Raw genomic sequence first — 12,141 nt, forward strand, 5'->3', positions numbered from 1 at the left:
AGCGAGAAAACTGAACTTCTGCTGATTGGATCCCCATCCACCTTGGGCAAGCTGGACAAGCAATACAATTGCTTCTCTGTCAAAAATATTCCCATCACGGTGTCCCAGGCAATCAAGACCCTAGGCGTTTACCTTGAACCCTCCCTAACCATAGAAAGGCAGGTTAACGCCATTGCATCCTCATCGGCCTATCATTCTAAACTTACAACTCAGTTAGGCCGTTCCACCCCCAGCAAAATTGTCTCACCATCGCGAGGGCAATAATTGGCTCAGGATTGGACTACTGTAACGCTCTTCTTGTTGGAACCTCAGCTAAAAACATAGCTAAATTACAAGTTGCTCAAAACAACGCCCTCAGGGCCGCCACAGGTCTCTCATGCAGAGAACACATATCAGGACTCAGGAGGCAGGTAAACTGGCTCCCAGTCAAGGAGAGAATTATTTTCAAGACCCTTGCACTTACCCACAAGTGTCTCCACGACCTGGCTCCCCCTTACCTTTCCCAGAGAATCTCCAAACCCCTCACCTCCAGGCCATCCAGAACGCCATACACCAACATGATCACCGTTCCTAAAACTCTCAAAATTCGTGCAGGCGGATGCAGCTTCCCTACTAGGCTGCTCACAACTGGAACTCCCTACTGCCGCACATCAGACTGATTGACTCTTATGCAGCCTTCCGTAAGGCTATCAAAACTCTGCTCTTTGATATGTCTGTACTAAACTTGCTTTGACTACCGCAGCGTTAGTGACTATGTAAACCTGTCACAAGTATGTTGTATTACTTTGTACCTTGTCTAAAAACCTTCCATGGGCAGCATTAATGTAACCCAGAATCAAGCCTTCTTAAGCTCCTCTCATAGCACCTCGATGCCCAAGGGCTGCAGTGCGCTCTACAAATCAAAAAAAAATGCTTAAACCTTACATAGATAAAAATGCATTACAATGATAATTTATCAAAATTAAACAAATAATATTTAAAAGATACACTTCCATAAAACCCATGTAATTTAAAAAGCATTTCAAATCATATATAGTCATAGTTTCGATTTGAATGCTTAAAACAATACAGTACACAAGAGAACCCATGTTATGAATGTTGCATTACATTGAGAAGCTACATTTCTCCACGCCTTATAGTCCTCACACTTACTCGAAATCCTTGCAAGGCCCATGATACTTCTTGTATATTGGCCATCAATTAAAATATTAGTGCAAGTGCACAGTGCCTTAACACCATTCATAAAGTTATTCTAGAAAATCCTTTCGTCTAATTTTTCTGCACGTGGGACAAAGAAATAAAAAATGTCATGCGCATTCAATTGGCTGCTGGCAAAAGGGCCAATGGTGAGAGGCCAAATCCTTGCCCCTCCAAATGCCAGCTACTGTTTCCAGTCAGAGGAGGTCAAATCCCATGCTCACAATATAAACGCATTGATTAAACCTAATACACAATACACCATGAAAGATAAGGCTGGGTTCCATCATATAAAGTTACAATAGCATGGCCGGATTGTTGCTTTTCAACATTCCTGCTCTCTCTTTTGTTGACTGCATCTCCTCAGATAACACATGTTTTGCTAAATACTTGTCATCTTGTGTCATACACTCCGGGTGGAAGAACCAGCCATCGCAGTTGATCGCTGACAGATCGGTTTTGATTTTCATAAGCCGCAGGATCCTGTAGCAATGCGGCACGCTCGTGCCCCCACGGGGATAGACAGGATTAAATTGGCGCGACCACCAGATTGGGAAATACTCCAATCCGAGTTCTGCGTGCATTGCATTCATGTTCGGTCTTAAACCTCCTTTTGCACAATTCAGTTTCCACTCTTTTTTTCTATCCTTGGGCCTAAACATTCAAATCCTCTATCTTTATTCATTCAATCTTTGTCTTCTTTTTACATCTTGCGCTCTTGTCTTAAGTCGTATCTTCTTTCGGCCCCATTCGATTAATAAAGCACCCTGTACACCTCGATTGCTCTCTAGCATTTGCGTTCATTGTACATCGCTTTGGCAAACGTGATCCACCAATCACAGTAACATACAAGATACAATAGACTACACAGAAGTGTACGTATTTAGAGCCACAACTGTTGTCGCCAAATGGTAACCATACACACTACCCGTGTGGGCTCAGACTTTAATAACTTGATTCTGAGCGCAGGCAGAATTCCTCACCATCAGACACAATAGCTATCCCCATGAGCAAAGAACAGTGGCATGGTGTGGAGCAGCGTCTTGGTGTATGACCAGGGGTGTTGCTAGGTCTGGAAAAGATCAGGGGCTAAGCTAATGTCTGGACTGGCAGGATTCTGGGCTAGCTATAGCCTTTTGGTTGTAGCCCCTAAGCTTCTATCCGGGGCTACAAAAAAAGACCCGGGACTATAGCCCCCTCAGCCCCCCCTCGCAACGCCTCTGCATTTAACAATGCAGGATTTAATGAAAGCACCAGAGGATACTTCCTTCAGTCAAAATCTGGTTCTCACTAACAGCAGAAAAGACTATCTTGCACACCGAAACGAAAATGTCTGAAATCACAGAAATAACAAGGAGACTGGGAATAGCTGGGTATTTCCTCTTCAGTCCCGGCGTGCAGTGAATCAGAAATAGGCACTGGCAAAGGAGCTCTAGTCCCCTGAACTAATGAAGATTGCTGGAAAGATACATTGACCATTCTAAAAGTATCTGTGATCAAATGACTTGAAGTCCCCTTGTCACTGATGTGCTGCCCTTAGCTGCACATTAGGCTACCAGGACAGGTGTGCCTTTTAATCACCCCACGTTGGCTACATTATAATTCAATCAACTTGAAAATATGTTGAAGGGAAGGCGGGTGGCACCTGTACTTTCATTTTGGCATCAAGTTGATGGTAGTCATTTCTAGTGCATAACTAGTCTGATGCACCTATATGTGAGAAATGAAGTATCTATGCATTTTTCTAAGTCCTACCTCTGGCCAATTTGGACTTTTTTGTCTGTCTGGATTATGAGGTGTGGCCAAAATGGCCACTATGCTTGCATAGGCTCATCCTTAGCGCAGATAGACAGCCTCAGTATGGGGTACAGCTAATCCATATAGGCATAGGTGACCATCACAAGTGTGTGGGTGTGCATAGGTGTTTGGTCGGCCGGCTTGCCTGTCTTTATTGGAAGGCTGCCAAAACTCGACAACTGCACGTCTGTGGATTGCTGGGCTAGCGTAACCTGCTTCTGAGCGAATGAGTAGGTAAGTGGGAGCCACTTCATTTATCAGATACATTCCTGAAATCACCTGTAAGTTGTTGATGGGATGGGCTACTCCTGGGATCACAATGTATCCATATAAGCTGTGCCCGTGGTCCTCTGCCCTCTGCATTCTGCCTCTTCCTTTGCTCCTGTATGGATTCTCCAGTCGTTTCTGCTCTCTTCCTCACCGGCAGTTCCTGTTGGTCTTGTGAAATCCTTCTAGCCCTAGTGAGTACCGGTGGGAGTTCCTCACTGCCGTACTAGCCTGAACCTCAAGTGGCTGCCTGAACCCTACCCCTTAGCTCTTCTTGGGACATCTTGGGCCACCTCTAGCTATTATCCTTATCAGTGGTCTGCCTCTGGCTGTGGTTTGACTCTTTGTATTCCTGTAACGCTCACCTGGTTCCCACGGAGGCGCGGGCGTGGCTGGGACTGCTGTGACCTCTTCTGCAGAGATGCGTAAGACCCGGAAGATGGACTGGACTGGATTCCCCAACCTGGCTTTTCTGGCTCGGAGGAATATCCCACTGTGTGTGAAAAGGAAGGGTTAATAGTCTGCGGGTGATGTTCCGACCTCCCACTTCCCTTCTCTGCCTCCGTGAAACCCTTTTGGGATTCCCTGCAAAGACTCACCTTAGGGACCAAAATGACGAGCTCTCCATCCTGCTTCTGATGTAGGGGCGCGTTGTGATTCCAGTTACTTCACTGGATTGATGAGTTTAAACTAGTTTGTCCATTCCCGTCGTACCGCAAATGTTTATGGCAAGTTTGGGTTTATATTCACTCATCTGTTCTTTTCTTTCGCAGGTACTGGAGAAGATTCCGGGCTGCAGGCGATTTGAATGAAGCCAAATTCTGGTAAGAATTCCGATGAGAGATTCCTTTGCAGTTTTAAGTATCTCCTTTAATGTCCAATGTCTTTTTCCCCATAGGGGCCGTGGTACGGCAATGCCGGAGGTAAGGCGCCGACCCGAAAAGAGCTGCTGTGTCTCTCTTGCAAATGGGTAAGTCTTGAGTGAGCGTATTGCTAACGTTCTCACATGCTCTCACTAATACAATGTCTATTTCTTTTCCCCATAGGGGCCGGGGTGCTGAGATGCCGAAGGTATGGCACAAACCCGAAGGCGGAGAGGGAATTGAACCACAGGTAAGTTCTACTTAGATTGGTGTTTCCCTTCTCACCTTTCTTTCTCCTTCCTTCCAATAGGTGCTGGATGGCGGTGGAAGCTCCGGATGGACGTCGCAGGACTCAAAAACACCACGTGCAGGTGAGTGAAATGCAGCGTGCTGCGCGCGACACGATGCGCGTTTAAAATGTTTGCCTTCTTTGCAGGAGCGTCGGCGTGCAGAATCCGGAGTGCAGATGTATCAGGTAAGGTTCTTGTTTTCACCTGTTCTCTTCCCTTTTCTTCTTTAGGTGTTTCCAGGATGCTGGCAGGCGTGATGGAGGACCAAGGCAGGAGCAGGCACGGTGAGCGTCCAGCTGCTAAGTGCAGAACAACGCGAAGCGTGGTCTGCTGCTTGGGTGTGGCTTAAATAGCCTTTCAAGTAGTTCCAGGTATGTATTCCGGGTCCCGGGAGGATAGCACAGCGGCAGCGTGCGCGTCTTGGAAGCAAGACGACACAAAGCAACAACAGGTTCGATCCCCGGGTCCGCGCTTAGAAACCTCTGAGTGTTTAAGCACGTTATAAATACGTAACTAAGACAAAGAAAAAAAAAAAACACAACTAAGAAAAACCAACAATTCCTGTAACAGCGCCTCGATGCCTGCGGGCTGTGTGAGCGCTTTATAAATGTAAAAAAAAAAAAAATAAAATAAAAATAAATTCTTCCCACAGAAATATGTATTCCTCCACCGGTCACACCCTAGAGATCAAGTAGTCCCTAGAAAAATAGTTCCTTCCAGTCTTGGAAGTTGCAGCATGGTCTGCACAGGTACGTTTACACCAAGCACTACTCCCAACCTACTTCTGTATGAGCCTGGCGCCGATGGCGCCAGGACTGATGTCCCCTACGAGCCCGACGCTAACGGCGCCAGGACTGAGTCCAAAGGGCCCCCCATCTGGGGCTGCTGGGACTTCCCTTGAATGCATGGTGTCTGTCTCTGAGGGTGCCGGGCCTGGTTTGGCTCCTTGGAGGCAGGCATCATGACAGTACCTCCCCCCAAGGCCCCTCCCAAGGGTGTCCAACCTGGAGGCCTCGGTTTATTTGGGAACTTCCGGTGAAAATTCCGTATTAGTCTAGGTGCATGTACATTCTCACTTGGTTCCCAAGATCTTTCCTGAGGTCCATATCCTTTCCAATCAATCAGATAAAAGAGTTTTGACTTGGACATCTTAGAATCCAATATGTCCTTAACTTCGAATTCCAATTCCCCATCTATTGGAATTGGTTCTGGTGGTTTGCATAACCTGGTTCCGGGTGGTACTGGTTTCAACAGTGATACGTGAAAAACGGGATGGATTCGCATATTAGGTGGCAGATCGAGTTTGAAGGCTACCGGGTTAATGATAGCTTTGATTGGATAAGGCCCTATATATCTTGGGTTAAAAGTTCGTGGACCTTTAAGCGGTAAATGTTTAGTTGCAAGCCACACTTGGTCTCCTACTTTGTAAGGAGGTACTTTACTTCGATGTAAATCAGCATTTTCCTTGTACCTTTCTTTGGCTTGTTGTAAATGAGTCTTTGCTTCCTTGAAGGCTTGGGTTATTGTGGCATGTAAATGATCCACGGCGGGCATTTCAAGGCTTTGAGGGGATTCAAGGTCCGAAGTCCTGGGATGATGGCCGAATAGGGTATAGAAAGGAGTCTGACCCGTTCCAGAATGCACAGAATTGTTGTACGCGTACTCGGCAATCCATAGAATGTCCTTCCAATTACCCTCAGATTGAGGTAACATACACCGCAGATACTGTTCCAGGGTCTGGTTTGTTCTTTCGGTTTGACCATCGGTTTGAGGATGGTGGCTGGTGGATAATCGCACATCAACTTGGGCCATTTGGCAACATCTTTTCCAGAAATGAGAAATAAATTGACTTCCCCGATCAGAAACCAATATGGATGGGAAGCCATGTAAACGAACAACATTTTCAAGAAATTCCTTTGCTAAGGTGGGGGCTGAAGGCAACCCCTTCAATGGGATAAAATGAGCCATCTTTGAGAAGAGGTCTACAATCACCAGGATAGTATTATACCCATGACTAGGAGGCAGGTCAGTTATAAAGTCCATCGATAAGGTGTGCCACGGTGCCGGAGGGATGTCCAGGGGCCGTAAAGGACCGGCTGGTTTTTGCTTCTGACTTTTATTTTGGGCGCACACTCCGCAGGTCATCACAAAGGATTTAATATCCTTTCGCAGGATGGCCACCAGAAATGCCGTTTGATCTTTTCCTCTGTTTTAGCGATGCCCGGGTGTCCTTCCATTAGTGTATCATGATAATGTGCTATAACGAGTTCTTGCAATTCCTTGTGAGGCAGAAATAACCGCCCTTGGAAATAGGGTAAATCATTATTAATGGAATAGTTTGAGCCTTTCTGGCTCCATTCTTGTAAAGCTGTAGCGTCGAAAAGCAATTTAACTCTACCTTGAACATCCTCAATAGTTTGAGAAGAGATTACACCCAAAATCCTCTGTTCGGGAATAATCGGAACTGGCTCTAGACTTGAGGCAATGTCACCCATTCCAATTCGAGATAGAGCGTCTGCCTTGCCATTCTTGCAACCCGGGCGATATGTGATTATAAAGTCAAATTCTGCAAAGAACCGAGCCCAAAAGAGTTGACGAGAAGATTGAGCTTTGGCCGTTTTCAAGTATTGCAAGTTCCTGTGATCTGTAATCACTGTAACGGTGTGTCTTGCGCCGAGCAGGTAGTGACGCCAAGCTTTGAAAGCTGACTTAATAGCCAACAGTTCCTTGTCTGTGATTCTGTAGTTCACTTCAGGAGCCGAGAATTTCCTGGACCAAAAGGCTACGGGATGTAGTTGATTTGAAACTGGATCCCTTTGAGAAAGGACAGCCTCCATGGCTAAACTAGAAGCGTCGGTTTCCACAACGTAAGGGAGGTCCGGACGAGGATGTTTTAACACAGGTGCGGAGGTGAATTTGGTTTTTAGTTCCTGAAAGGCTTGTTCTGCCTCCTTAGACCACTCGAAGCGTCTGTTTTTTCGTAGGAGCGCCGTGATGGGTTGAACCACTCGAGAAAATTCCGGGATAAACCGTCTGTAAAAATTGGCAAAACCTAGCATACTTTGAACTCCTTTCACAGAACTAGGAGACGGCCATTTGAGGATCGCATCCACTTTCCGTGAGTCCATTCGGACTCCTTTAGGTGTTAGAACGAATCCGAGAAACTCAACTTCCGTAACATGAAAAAGGCATTTTTCAAGTTTTGCAAACAGTTTGTGCTGGCGCAGTTTCTCCAAGACAGTTCTAACATGTTTTCGGTGATCGGATTCCGAGGAGGAGTACACCAGGATGTCGTCAATATAAAATGACACAAACATCGATGAGTTCTCGAAAAACGTCATTCATAAAATATTGAAAGGCAGCAGGGGCGTTGCACAACCCGAAAGGCATTACCTGGTACTCAAAGAGTCCATATTTGGTGCGGAAGGCAGTTTTCCATTTGTCGCCTTCTCTGACGCGCAGCAGGTGGTAAGCTCCCCTTAAATCTAACTTAGTATAGATACAAGCATCTTTTACCTGGTCAAGGAGCTCAGGGATCAAGGGCAGAGGATAACGATTCTTGACCGTTATCTGATTTAAGGCGCGGTAGTCAATGCAAGTTCTAAGGTCGCCTTCTTTTTTCGGTACGAAGAATAGAGCTGAGGCAGCAGGTGACTTTGACGGGCGAATAAAACCATTGGCAAGGTACTGATCCAAATACTGTCGCAAATGAAGGTTCTCCGGTTCAGTAAGGGCATAGATTCTACTACAAGGCGGTTGAGCATTGGGTACCAGGTCGATCTGACAATCATATGGCCGGTGAGGAGGTAAGGTGTTGGCCTGTTCCTTTTGGAAGACGTCTTGAAAGTCTTGATACTCAAAAGGTAATGGTACTGTTGTGGAGGTTACTGAGGCTAGACCCATCTGTGGATTTCCTGGATAACACTTTTGTGCACAATCAGGGAAGGTTATGCTCTTTGCTCGCCAGTCAATTCGAGGATTATGTGTTTCTAACCAAGGGATCCCTAAGATTACCTGAAATTGTGGAGCCTTGATTACGTCAAACACTATGGTTTCCCGATGGCCATCTTGGCCAACCAGTGTCATTTCCGTGGTAGAGTGTGTTACCGGTTCGGAGGCAATTTCGGTTCCATCAACCGTGGTAATGACATCCTTGGTGGTTTTTGGACGGAGAGGGAGACCAATCCTGGAAGCCAATTCAAGGTCAACATAATTTCCAATAGCCCCACTGTCGAGGTAGGCTTTTATTCCGTGCAACCGTTGAGGCTGTTTTGGATCTATGAGGACCATAGGCATGATGAAATGCGAGGTCAAAGAGTCTGTCTTCACGCTCGGCAAGCGTCAGTGTCTCCAACCACCTTCTTAGGTGGTTTTACCGGGCAATCCCGCAGGAAGTGTCCAGAAGCTCCACAGTGAAGACATAATTGTTTTTGTCTTCTTCTTTCTCGTTTTTTCTGAGTTAGTGGTCCTTTAACTCCCCCAATTTGCATTGGCTCTGAAGCGTCGGTACCCTTGGGGCTTGTGTGGGTTTTGATCAGAACTCGGGTTTCAAATCTGGACCAATCCGCTTTTCTATTCTGGAGTCTATGATCAAGTTGGACCACTAAGTCAATGTATTCTGCGCAGAGTTGGGGCGGGTTCACTAATTGAGCAAGAACGTCTTTTAGTTCTCCATGCAGACCTCGGTGGAATAATGTAATTCTTTTATTCTCAGGCCACCCAGTCTCTACGACCAATCTGTTAAATGTGGCTATATAAGATAGGAGATCTTGGTTTCCTTGCCGCAAGGACAGAAGTTTGTTATCCAAGGCCTCACCCTGAACGTGTCGAGCGAATAATCTTTCCATGCTTGTCTGGAAGCCTTGAAAGTCCTGAAGGATTGGGCCATCTTGATTTACCAACGGAATTGACCAATCGGCAGCACTGCCGCTGAGATAAGATAGCACAAAAGCCACCTTGGTTTGGTCATTAGGGAAGGCCCCAGGTCTGCATATGAAATGTAAACGACATTGATTCATGAAAACGGCGTATTTCTTGGGATCCCCAGTAAAATGCTCAGGGGGGGCCAGAGGCATATTTCCTGGCAGGTTAATTTGCACCGGGTTGGTTGAAACCATCGGAGTGGAATTCATCCCGGAGCCGGGTAAAGGCGTTTGTCCTGCCTGACTCTGCAAAAGCTGTTTAGCCAAATCATCAGTTCGTTCTTTGGATAAGATTAGTTCCCTTCTAAGGGCGTTAGTTTCCTGGCGGGTGGCATGCACTTCTGCCCGTAATTCCCCCAATAATTGGACCAGTTGGTCTGTCTCAGAAGTCTCCATGGCGCCTGGGTGGGAAATTATGGGTAGGCTTCGCGTTCTGTAACGCTCACCTGGTTCCCACAGAGGCGCGGGCATGGCTGGAACTGCTGTGACCTCTTCTGCAGAGATGCGTAAGACCCGGAAGATGGACTGGACTGGATTCCCCAACCTGGCTTTTCTGGCTCGGAGGAATATCCCACTGTGTGTGAAAAGGAAGGGTTAATAGTCTGCGGGTGATGTTCCGACCTCCCACTTCCCTTCTCTCCCTCCGTGAAACCCTTTTGGGATTCCCTGCAAAGACTCACCTTAGGGGCCAAAATGACGAGCTCTCCATCCTGCTTCTGATGCAGGGGCGCGTTGTGATTCCAGTTACTTCACTGGATTGATGAGTTTAAACTAGTTTGTCCATTCCCGTCGTACCGCAAATGTTTATGGCAAGTTTGGGTTTATATTCACGCATCTGTTGTTTTCTTTCGCAGGTGCTGGAGAAGATTCCGGGCTGCAGGCGATTTGGATGAAGCCAAATTCTGGTAAGAAATCCGATGAGAGATTCCTTTGCAGTTTTAAGTATCTCCTTTAATGTCCAATGTCTTTTTCCCCATAGGGGCCGGGGTACGGCAATGCCGGAGGTAAGGCGCCGACCCGAAAAGAGCTGCTGTGTCTCTCTTGCAAATGGGTAAGTCTTGAGTGAGCGTATTGCTAACGTTCTCACATGCTCTCACTAATACAATGTCTGTTTCTTTTCCCCTTAGGTGCCGGGTTGCTGAGATGCCGAAGGTATGGCACGAACTCGAAGGCGGAGAGGGAATTGAACCACAGGTAAATTCTACTTAGATTCGTGTTTCCCTTCTCACCTCTCTTTCTCCTTCCTTCCAATAGGTGCTGAATGGCATGGAAGCTCCGGATGGACGTCGCAGGACTCAAAAACACCACGTGCAGGTGAGTGAAATGCAGCGTGCTGCGCGCGATGCGATGCGCGTTTAAAATGTTTGCCTTCTTTGCAGGAGCGTCGGCGTGCAGAATCCGGAGTGCAGATGTATCAGGTAAGGTTCTTGTTTTCACCTGTTCTCTTCCCTTTTCTTCTTTAGGTGTTTCCAGGATGCTGGCAGGCGTGATGGAGGACCAAGGCAGGAGCAGGCACGGTGAGCGTCCAGCTGCTAAGTGCAGAACAACGCGAAGCGTGGTCTGCTGCTTGGGTGTGGCTTAAATAGCCTTTCAAGTAGTTCCAGGTATGTATTCTTCCCCCAGAAATATGTATTCCTCCACCGGTCACACCCTAGAGATCAAGTAGTCCCTAGAAAAATAGTTCCTTCCAGTCTTGTAAATTTGCAGCATGGTCTGCACAGGTAAGTTTACACCAAGCACTACTCCCAACCTACTTCTGTATGAGCCTGGCGCCGATGGCGCCAGGACTGATGTCCCCTATGAGCCTGACGCCAACGGCGCCAGGACTGAGTCCAAAGGGCCCCCATCTGGGGCTGCTGGGACTTCCCTTGAATGCATGGTGTCTGTCTCTGAGGGTGCCGGGCCTGGTTTGTCTCCTTGGAGGCAGGCATCATGACAATTCCCCTGCGCCGCCTGGGGCCCTTGCTGGTCCTCCTGGGGTTCCACAGGGATCCTCCCTGTCCCCACTGTTTTTCAATTTGTATATTCGGCCATTACTTGAAATTCTGAGATGCTATGGGCCGAATTTTCATTCATATGCCGATGACACCCAGATCTTCATACGAATCGGCAAATTTCATGAGGCGTTTAACAAACTAGGGCTTTGCCTGGAAGAAATAGGCAGCTGGATGTCCAATAATTATTTGCAACTCAATGCTGCTAAAACGGAATTCATTCTATTTGGACCTAAAAACCGGTTGTCAGCAGCCAAGAAGCTGCCTATTCCATTACTCTCGGGCAAGAGTCTTAAATTTGTATCCAAAGTAAAAAATCTGGGTTGTATTTGGCAAGAAGACCTGTACTGTGAAGTTCAGGTGGGAGCCAAGACTAAAGCAGTACATTTTGTCCTCCGAATGCTACGTCAAGCACTCCCCTATATACCAACCAAAGATCATGCATCTGTGGTAGGAGCTTTAACTAGTGCCCACTTAGACTATTGCAATAGTCAATTGTTGGGTATTCCTACCAAACAGCTTCAGTGGCTTCAGAGGGCACAAAATGAGGCCATCAGACTAATATTTAGGTTGAGGAAAACTGATCATGTTTCACCTTTTCGCCGGAAGCTGCATTGGCTATCAGTCGTTGATCGTATCAAATTCAAGACAGCTTGTATTGTCTATAAATGTGTTAATGGTATTGCTGCGCTGTATTTACAAGAGCTAATACAGCCATATCAACCTATGAGACAACTGCGATCTTGTGACGGACATCTCCTTAGTATCCCTCACTCGGTTTTTATAACCAGGGGTGGCAGAAGATTCTCCG

The 12,141-nt window shown here is 46.8% G+C and overlaps 1 long non-coding RNA gene across 1 annotated transcript in view; it reads right to left on the reverse strand.

Annotated features, from left to right (window-relative positions):
- Positions 1-785: 785 nt before the first annotated feature.
- The window catches only part of LOC138579652 (uncharacterized), a 62,907-nt gene continuing 51,551 nt past the window's right edge, over positions 786-12,141 (reverse strand). Inside the window, exon 3 of the long non-coding RNA XR_011304113.1 lies at positions 786-892. This is a non-coding gene — a long non-coding RNA (uncharacterized lncRNA). The remainder of the gene's footprint in view (positions 893-12,141) is intronic.

The sequence above is a fragment of the Ambystoma mexicanum genome, chromosome 3p (assembly GCF_040938575.1).
Source record: "Ambystoma mexicanum isolate Mex_15411 chromosome 3p, UKY_AmexF1_1, whole genome shotgun sequence".
In the NCBI taxonomy this organism is placed as follows: Eukaryota; Metazoa; Chordata; class Amphibia; order Caudata; family Ambystomatidae; genus Ambystoma; species Ambystoma mexicanum.